This window comes from Sapajus apella, unplaced genomic scaffold (genome assembly GCF_009761245.1).
Source record: "Sapajus apella isolate SASKATOON/1434 unplaced genomic scaffold, GSC_monkey_1.0 scaffold23, whole genome shotgun sequence".
Classification (NCBI taxonomy): domain Eukaryota; kingdom Metazoa; phylum Chordata; class Mammalia; order Primates; family Cebidae; genus Sapajus; species Sapajus apella.
In genome coordinates, this window is record NW_022436963.1 from 1,777,522 (window position 1) to 1,786,547 (window position 9,026).

The window sequence follows — 9,026 nt, forward strand, 5'->3', positions numbered from 1 at the left end:
GGTCCTGCTGCTGGTAGAGCTGTGTGGAGCTCCTCCATGGCCTGAGGGCACACAGGGGTCTCTGACTGTACCCTTCCTGGTAGACCTTGTGCCAGTGGGGAGTAAGAGTGTGCCAGCCCCTCCCTCTGAGTACTCCAAATACACCCCTTGGAGAGTGAGAGCGCACTCCTCAAAGTTCATTTCCCATTTCCTGTGGCTTGGGTCTCAACCTGACAGGCATCCTCTCTCACCTCCCAATCACCATTCCCTCCACCCTTTCCCCCTGTCCCCACCTAATCAGAATCTGCCCCCACCCCCACAGAGCGGCTTCCCCTCCTGGCTTCTTATCCTCCCTGCAGCGGGGAGGGGCCTGCATCCCCAGCCCCCTGCCTCCCTGCAGACCCTGTCTTCTCCCCTCTGCCCTTCAGGGAGCCCCCAACCCATCCTGAAGTACCCCACCCTTCTGAGTCCCCCTCTCCAACCTGGGTTCAGTGTCCCGGGGCCCCCACCCCCAGCAAACTTGGCTCCTTTCAGCTCCCCTCCCTTGCGGGCAGAGGCAGGGCGTTCAAGTCCATTTAATCTTGGCAGAATGCAATTTCCTGCTTCAGGGAGCTGGCGGGTTTAGGAGGCTTAATGAGGGGGGAGGGGGGAGACGGGGAAGAAGAGAGGCTGAGACGGGGCTGGGAGATGGAGACGGAGAGTCCCTGAGAGGGGTGGTTGAGGAAGTCTCAGGGATGCGTGTGTCTGGGGGTTGCCCCGGGGTCCTTCGGATCACACAGGGGTCAGCTCTTCAGCATCAGGCTTTCACTAGTAGGTCAGGGGCCCCTGGGTGAACCTCCCCAGCCCCAACTCTGTACGGTGGGAATGGGGGAAGGGGAAGGGCCTCAAAGTGGTTCACTGTCAGCAAGTAGGCCGGGGTAAGGAGACTCGTGTCTGTGGAGCGTGCGCCTCTATGGCCAAGGGAGCAGGGGTGGGGGGGGGGGGCGGTGCAGGTCCCAGTGCGAAGGTTGGGGAGGGGTCCTGGAGAGAATATGCAGCTGGGGGCACTAGATGGACTGGACACTTTGGGTGGGTCCCACAGTGGGAGAGAGTGTGTAGCTGGCAGGCCCCACACCCTCAGGTGGTAGAACAGACAGACAGGCTGGAATTTCAGCCCCAAATGGGATGCTTATCTGTGCACTGCCACCAAGGAGGCAGAGAAGATAGCGGACAAAGGGGCCTCTGAGCTGCCGGGAGCCCCACACCTGGTGGGGGCGGGGCAGCCCAGAGCCCTGTCTGACACCTGGAACACAGACAGCTCCTGGGGGAGACTGAAGCCCCTGCCCTGCAGCCTGCCTGAGACCCTGACTGCACCCCTACCCCTGTCCCCCAAAACTGGCTTGGCAGATCCGCTTCCCGGAGAAGCCCTTGGGGCAGCCGCAGCCCCTCTGGGGAGGGAGGGTAGGGATGTCTCGGGACCACTCCCCAGCCCGCTCTTCCTTCTAGGAGTGCTTGTGCATGGGGGTGGGGAGAAAGGCTGGTGGAGACCCGGGAGGCTGAAGCCCTCAGCTCCTTGGTACTCTGGGCACAGACTTCTCCCTCAGTGTCTGGGCCTCAGTGTCACCATTTATGAATAAGGGCACAAGGGCAGAGTCTCTGAGGAGTAACTCTGCCCCCTTGGAAGCCAACAGGCCCTGCCTCAGTGCAAGGACCCTCCATAGGTGTGTTTGGATGGCAGCCAGGAGTGCAGAGGAGGATGCTGGGAAGCTGGGGAGGGCTGAAGGTATGAGAGGGACCAGCTTATGGCCTCAAGGCGCACCCGTTTATACCCCTCCTGAAAGCAGTATGTCCTACAGATGGGGTGTCCTGTCCCTCTGGGGAGGATGGGTCTCAGTTGGCCAACAGAGTCCTCACAGAGGCAGCAAAGGCTCCCCAGGCTGGCAGTCTCCAGCAGTGCCCAGCCCTAGCCCCTGGTTCTGAGCACCTCTGCTTCCCAGGGCCAGCTGCGCCTGCCCACCTGGCCTAGGCACCTCTGGCCAGGTCCTCCCCAGGGACTGTTCCAGGACCCATGGCTGCGCTCACTCTGGCTCTTTGCTGCTCCATCCAGCACCCCCGCCCCCACCCTTGGAAGAGCCAGGCCACGTGAAGCTCATGTTCGGCACTGCCTCTGTCCTCACCCTGTCACCTGTCGCTAGTAGTTGTGAAGCAGCCTGAGTCCTGTGCCAGACAGCACCATGCTCTGGCCCCCAGGACACACCGTGGCAGGGCACGCCTCCAGGCCCTCCTGCCGGCTGTTCACTCCTCCTTCTGGACAGGAATCCGTGATGCATCTTTTAAGACCAAGCAGCAGCATCACCTCCTGCAGGCAGCCTTCCTTCAGTCGCCCTTTCAGCCCCAGGGCACCCTCTGCACCCTGTCCCTCCTCCTGAAACACCTCCCTGCTGACTCAGGGCTTCTTCTTCTTGCCCCACGGCTCCCGGTGCATAATTGTTTGCAGGAAGTGTGGGCTGGGGTCAGAGCTACTGAACTGTTGGGGTCAGAGCCAGAGTGGGAGAGCCAGAGTGGGCCTGGCCTATTTTTTTTTTTTTTGAGGCGGCATTTCTCTTGTTGCCCAGGCTGGAGTGCAATGGCATGATCTCAGCTCACTGCAACCTCCGCCTTCCGAGTTCAAGCGATTCTCCTCCCTTGGCCTCCCAAGTAGCTGGGACTACAGGCCTGTGCCACCACACCCGGCTAATTTTTTGTATTTTTTGGTAGAGACAGGGTTTCACCGTGTTAGCCAGGATGATCTGGATCTCCTGACTTCGTGATCCACCCGCCTCGGCCTCTCAAAGTGTTGAGATTACAGGCGTGAGCCACCGAGACTGGGGCTGGCCTATTTAAGGAGGGAGAGAGGTGGGGGCCCCGGAGACCCAGGTGGCCTGCCATTCCCATGACAACCCACATGCTGGTCCCTCCTCCCCCCACAGCAGCTCCCTGGAGGACAGTGAGGTTGCCTTTGCCTGTGAAGGGTTCAGTGGGTATAACATGTGTGCTGGGTAGGCCACTGTGAGGGCCTGGATGCTGGAAGAGCAGAGGCAGTGGCAGAAGACAAGGGTCAAGGCGGGGCAGCTGAGGACTGCCCCAACCTGAGGGGACTCTTCTGTTGGATGAGAAGACAAATGCCCCCCACTCTGCTGGGGCCGCAGCAGAGCAGTTCCACAGCCTTGTGCCCCACTGATGGAGTCTGCATCTCCCTGTCATCTGCTGGGGAGGACTGATGAGTCATAACGAAGATGACTCTGGGAGCTGCGTCCGACACACTAGATGCTGCTCCCGGCAATCTGTGGCAATCTGTGCTCGGTGGCTTGTTTGATCCTCTTGGCACCCTGTGAGGAGAAACTTGCTCTCATTTTACAGCTGAGGGAACTGGGGACAAGCGCATACCCATGGGCAGGCGAGAGCCTCATGCAGCCAGGCCTGGAGCCGGGGTCCGTGATGGGGCCTCCATGCACACGCGTGCACATGCACCCCAGCCCCAGCCTCGTGACTCTCTCTCTCTCTCTTTCTTTCTCTTTCTTCCTTCTTCTTCTCCTTTCCTTTCCTTTTTTTCTTTTTTTTTTCCTTTCCTTTCCTTTTTTTCTTTTTTTGAGATGGAGTCTCCGGCTGTCACCAGGCTGGAATACAGTGGTGTGATCTTGGCTCACTGCAACCTCTATCTCCCGAGTTCAAGTGAGTCTCCTGCCTCAGCCTTCTGAGTAGGGGGATTACAGGCGCCCGCCACCATGCCCAGTTAATTTTTGCATTTTTAGTAGAGACTATTTTGGCCAGGCTGGTCTTGAACTCCTGACCTCAAGTAATCTGCCTGCCTTGGCCTCCCAAAGTGCTGAGATTACAGGCGTGAACCACTGCACCTGGCCCCAGCCTCATGATTCTGATGTTTGGGTAGGTAGAGTGAGGCCTGGTGGGGTCTGAAGAGCTCTATGGACAGCAAGGCTGGAGCTGTGGGGCTTCCACCACCGTCCAGGCTCCACACTTCTGAGGGGCTCAGGCTTCCCTAGATGCCAGACCCTTTTCTGCCTGGAGTCTATCTCCCAGCTCTTAACAGGACTCTCCAAGGCATGGGGTCTGGTTGGGGCCTTGGCTCTTAGAGACTCAAATTCCCCTAACTCTAGGCCATCAGTCTCCCCTTCTGCCTTCCTGAAGTGGCTCCCACCCCTCGACTCTAGGCCTGCAGGCCTTGCCTACCACTACTCCAAGACAATTTTGTTGAAATTTCAGACCAAATTGGAATGGAGAAGTCAGCCTCTGTAGCCAGTGCCATCACAGGGCTGGGCAGACATGAGGTCTGCAGAATGAATGAATGACATCTGACCAAGACACAGCACATTTGAACCAGGCCGGAAGGCCCAGGAGAGCCCCCCTGTGGAGACAGGGAAAGGCATTCCTGGTGGGAGGATAGCCTAGGCAAAGGCTTGGGGGCAACATGGTAGAAGATGTGATGAGGGGCCCTCCAGAAACCATAGAGTGACCTGAGGGCTTCCAGGCAATCTGCTGCTCCAGAAACCCCCCCTGCTGCCTCTGCCTGGGCCACAAAGCAGGCCAACTGTGCTTTGCTTGTTCTGACTCAGACCTTCCACATGACCCTTTCGGGGCCCCTGTTTTCCCTGTCAGGTGATACCTTTATCTGAGGTCTGGCCTGTACAGGGTGAGGGGTCCCTGGCATGGGAAGATGTGGAGACCTCATCCTGGGGCCCTGTGGGGGCAGCATGGGTAGGGTTGGGTTCTCTTGAGTCTAGGACCCACAGGCACACAGACCTATCTTTCTTGAGGGGGGGTGTCCTTGATCAGCAGGCGACACAGGGATCAGGAACTGCCACCTGCCCAGGCAGCTGGAATGTCTAATGTTTCCCCCCACAATGAGCCCCATTGTGAGAAAACTCTAGGAACAGCTAGGGGGATATTCAGGTGTTCAAGACAGAATTTCCTCTCAACTCTGGCTGGTGGCAGGGCTCACATGTCTTGTGTCCCCACCCCAGCCCAGCCCATATGTTTTCCTCTGAGGCCCCTTCCCTACCTGAAAGCCACAGAGTGGTGAGGGACCAGCCTAGACACTGAGCCAGAGATCTGAGTAGGCCAAGGCTCCAACACTGGGCCCCCTCTCTGAGGGGGCTACAACTACAACTCCAGCAAGAAACACCCGTGTTGTTGAGAGAACAGGCCCCAGCCAGCCCTGCGGGCCTCTCTAGAGAACTGGGCCCCCATAGTCTAGCCTAGGCCCAACCAGACCCCCGGATGGGAAACGTGGTTTCCTGAGGCTGTGGTCGATCCAGGGCCTTGGGTTGCTATCTAAGGGCCCATCTTTGCATCCCCCCAGCGGGTTATGACCCATCTTGGTCTGGGGTCCCCATGTTCTTGGCTATAGAGGGTACTGACTGCTGGGTACACTCAGCTGGTGGGGCAGCTGGGGCAAGGGAAGGGTGAAGCCTAAGGCAGGCCACTCCCAGGGAGCGAAGGTGGGGCTGAGCCTGGTGATCTGAGAGACCTGTCCCTCAGGGGAATCTGGGAGTGGCAGAACAGCCCTTCCCCCAGGCCTCGCTCCATCCTCAGAATCCAAGCAATGAGACTGAAGGGGTTGGCACAGAGGAGCTGAGTTTCTTCCTGGTCCCAGCCACCCAGATTTCCGAGCGTCTCCTCTTCCCTGGGCAGAAGCAGGGGGAACAGAGAGAAGAGGGGCACCAAGGACCACAGAGAGGAGTAGGGTGGGAAAAGGCTGGGCAACTGGGGCAGAAGGATGGTCCTGGGGGAGCTTTAAGAAAAGACAAAGCATGGCCGGGCGTGGTGGCTCACACTTGTAATCCCAGCAGTTTGGGAGGCCAAGGTGGCAGATCACCTGAGGTCAGGAGTTCTAGTTCTAGTCTGGCCAACATGACGAAAACCTGTCTCTACTAAAAATACAAAAAGTTAGCCAGGCATGGTGGCAAATACCTGTAATCCCAGCTATTCAGGAAGCTGAGGCAGGAGAATTGCTTGAACCTGGGAGGCGGAGGTTGCAGTGAATCAAGATAGCCACACTGCACTCCAGCCTGATGACTGAGCGAGACTCTGTTTCAAAGAAAAAAGAAAAGAGGCCAGGTGCAGCGGCTCATGCCTGTAATCGCAGCAGTTTGGGAGGCCGAGGTGGGCAAATCACCTGAAGTCAGGAGTTTGAGACTAGCCTAACCAACATGGTGAAACCCCGTCTCTAATAAAAATACAAAAATTAGATGGCCATGGTGGCAGACGCCTGTAATCCCAGCTACTGGGGAGGCTGAGGCAGGAGAATCGCTTGAACCCAGAGGCAAAGGTTGCAGTGAGCCGAGATCACACCACTGCACTTCAGCCTGGGGAACAGAGTGAGACTCAGTCTCAGAAAAAAAAAAAGAAAAAAGAAAAGACAAGACAGAGGGCTGGGGGTATACTACAGCCCTCAGTTTCCCCTCAAGGACTGTGAGGGGTCCATCGGTGGTGGGGGAGGGCAGTTGCCTCCCTCTGCCTCCCTCTGTGCTCTCTACTGCTGTCCTGGGCAATCCGGACCTATCCAGGGCCAGGCCAGCCAGGGCTGCTGCTTGAGCCCGGAGACTTCCTTGTGAGCTGTGACCATGACTAAGGTGGGGGCGGGGGTGGTACACAGTAGGTGCGCAGGCAGGTTGTGGTCAATTGAATGCATTCCTCTGGGTGGCAGGAACTAGGTTTCCCCGAGTTATTCTGGGGGTACTGGAGTCAGGCAAGACAGAGTGTGAAGTCTGGATTTCTGCCTCTCCCCATGCAGCCCTCCCCAATCCCCTCTTCACCCCTCCTCTGTCGCTCATCCCTCCATCTAGGTTGGTCCCTGCTCCTTCTGGCAGCAAACACGAGCTTTGCAGAAACTTGTCCTCCGATTAAAGCTTAAACGACTGTCTCAGGAGAGGGGGGTGGGGAGGCCAACCCAGTGGCCCATGTGTCCAGGGTATATAGGAGCTAGGGAGGAGGCCTCTCTCACCACCTCAGAATTCCAGGTCAGGCCCAGTGGATGGGTTTCTAGGGAAGGAGAAGGGAACCTGGCCAAGTCTGAAGGTACCCGGCCGGCAGCAGCTCCCAAGCTCTAGGCGTTCCCTGCTCTCTCCTGGATACCCACAGCCTTCTCTCTGGCAACCTAGTAGCAAGGGGATCTTTTAAAACCTGAAATCAGACTATGGCGTGCCCCATCACCCTCAAGACAGCTCTCGTACTTTCTTCTTTCAGAGGTTATACCCCAACATTCCAGAGGGTCCTAGCCTGGAATCCCCAACAAGATCATCCAGGCCCTTACTCCTCAAGGCCTTGGCATTCCCCTCTATCAAATGGGTACACAATGATGTTCTGGCCAAGGTGAGCCTGAGGCCTAATTCTTCCCAGGAGTTCACAGATAGCCAGTGGAGCCTCCAATCACTGGGTGAAGGGTCAGAGGTCAGGAATGTCCAAGGCCCCCACCCTGCCCAGTTATGTTTGAAAATCAAATCCTAGGACAGGCAGTTACCAAAACTTCAAGACAGGAGCACCGGCTTGGCCTCACTGCCCTGCCAACCACAGCACGGGGAGCAAAGGGGTTCATCTTTCTAGATGGAGTGCTTAGGAGCAAGCACCAGGCTGGCCAGGGCAGGCCTGGCTCCCACCTACCTGGCACTGGCCCTGCTTCCCCGGCCCTCCTTCAAGGCACTGAAGCTGTGTGCTGTAAAGAGAAGATTCTCTGGAGGGAGCATTCCTCACTGACCAGCCCCGGCACTGCTGTGCATAGAGGTCTTGCTGGTGAAGCCTCTCCAGTTGCTGGCTGGAGGACGCTGGAGACCAAATAGGATGCTCTGGGCTCAGAACTCTGGTCTGGGTGCAGGGACAGGAATCTCATATCGAAACTCCTCCTTGGGCATGACCTGGAACCAGGCTTAGGGAGGAAGGCCAGCATGGCAGAGTGCCCAGCGTCTGCCCACCAGCCCCTCCCCTGTTCTGAGGGGCTGCCTTCATCTGGGCCCCACTCCCCTGCTGGGAGTGAGGAACTAGGGAAGGCCACACCACCGCTGTCACGGAAGGGACATTCCCCAGTCATTTGGAATTAAGTAAGTGCAGATCCCAGTTTGCAGTCCTGGCTGCAGGACCCTCTTCAGGCCCCCCTCCCCCAGGACTGTGGCCACATAGACACATGGAGGGAGTGTGCACAGCAGATGCAGGCCTGGGAGGCAGCTGGAAACCTCCCAGGATCAGACCCTGTCACTGTCAGCTTTGTCAGGGAGCTGCCTGGGTCTCTCCTAGCCCTGAGGAACAACTCTGCCTGAGGGACTAGGCCCGCCCCTGGAGAGCTCACAGTTAAAGCTGCAATGCCTTTTAAGTTAAAGCGAAGTCTACCATGAATCCTTGCTGCTCACTTAAGACTAAGACGCTCTCTCCTCCGTGCACCTCTTCAGCGGCGCGAGGAAACAGCAAGTGGGCGCTTCTCCATGCCCCATCCTCAGCTCCAGGCAAGGGTGAAAGGGGAAGGCAGCTCACAGCCCCATTAAGTATTCATTCAAGCCTCATCGAGTTATTTATTCAACACCTACCATTCCTCAGTCTCCATTCTGGGTGCTGGAGACGGAGCAATAGATAAAACAGACAACAATCACTGCATTCTTGGCTGGCAGTTTAGCGAGAAAATAAATAAATTATGTCGTGTGTTGGGATGGGAAAAAGAGAGGGAAGCTAAGGGAAGAAAAAGAGAGGGACGGTAAGGGGAGATGGAGACTGCTGGGGATGGTGGAGGTCAAGATGGGCATCTCTAAGGAGGTAATATCTGGCCGGGCGCAGTGGCTCAAGCCTGTAATCCCAGCACTTTGGGAGGCCGAGGCGGGTGGATCACGAGGTCAAGAGATCAAGACCATCCTGGTCAATATGGTGAAACCCCATCTCTACTAAAACTACAAAAAATTAGCTGGGCATGGTGGTGCGTGCCTGTAATCCCATCTACTCAGGAGGCTGAGGCAGGAGAATTGCCTGAACCCAGGAGTCGGAGGATGCGGTGAGCCGAGATTGCGCCATTGCACTCCAGCCTGGGTAACAAG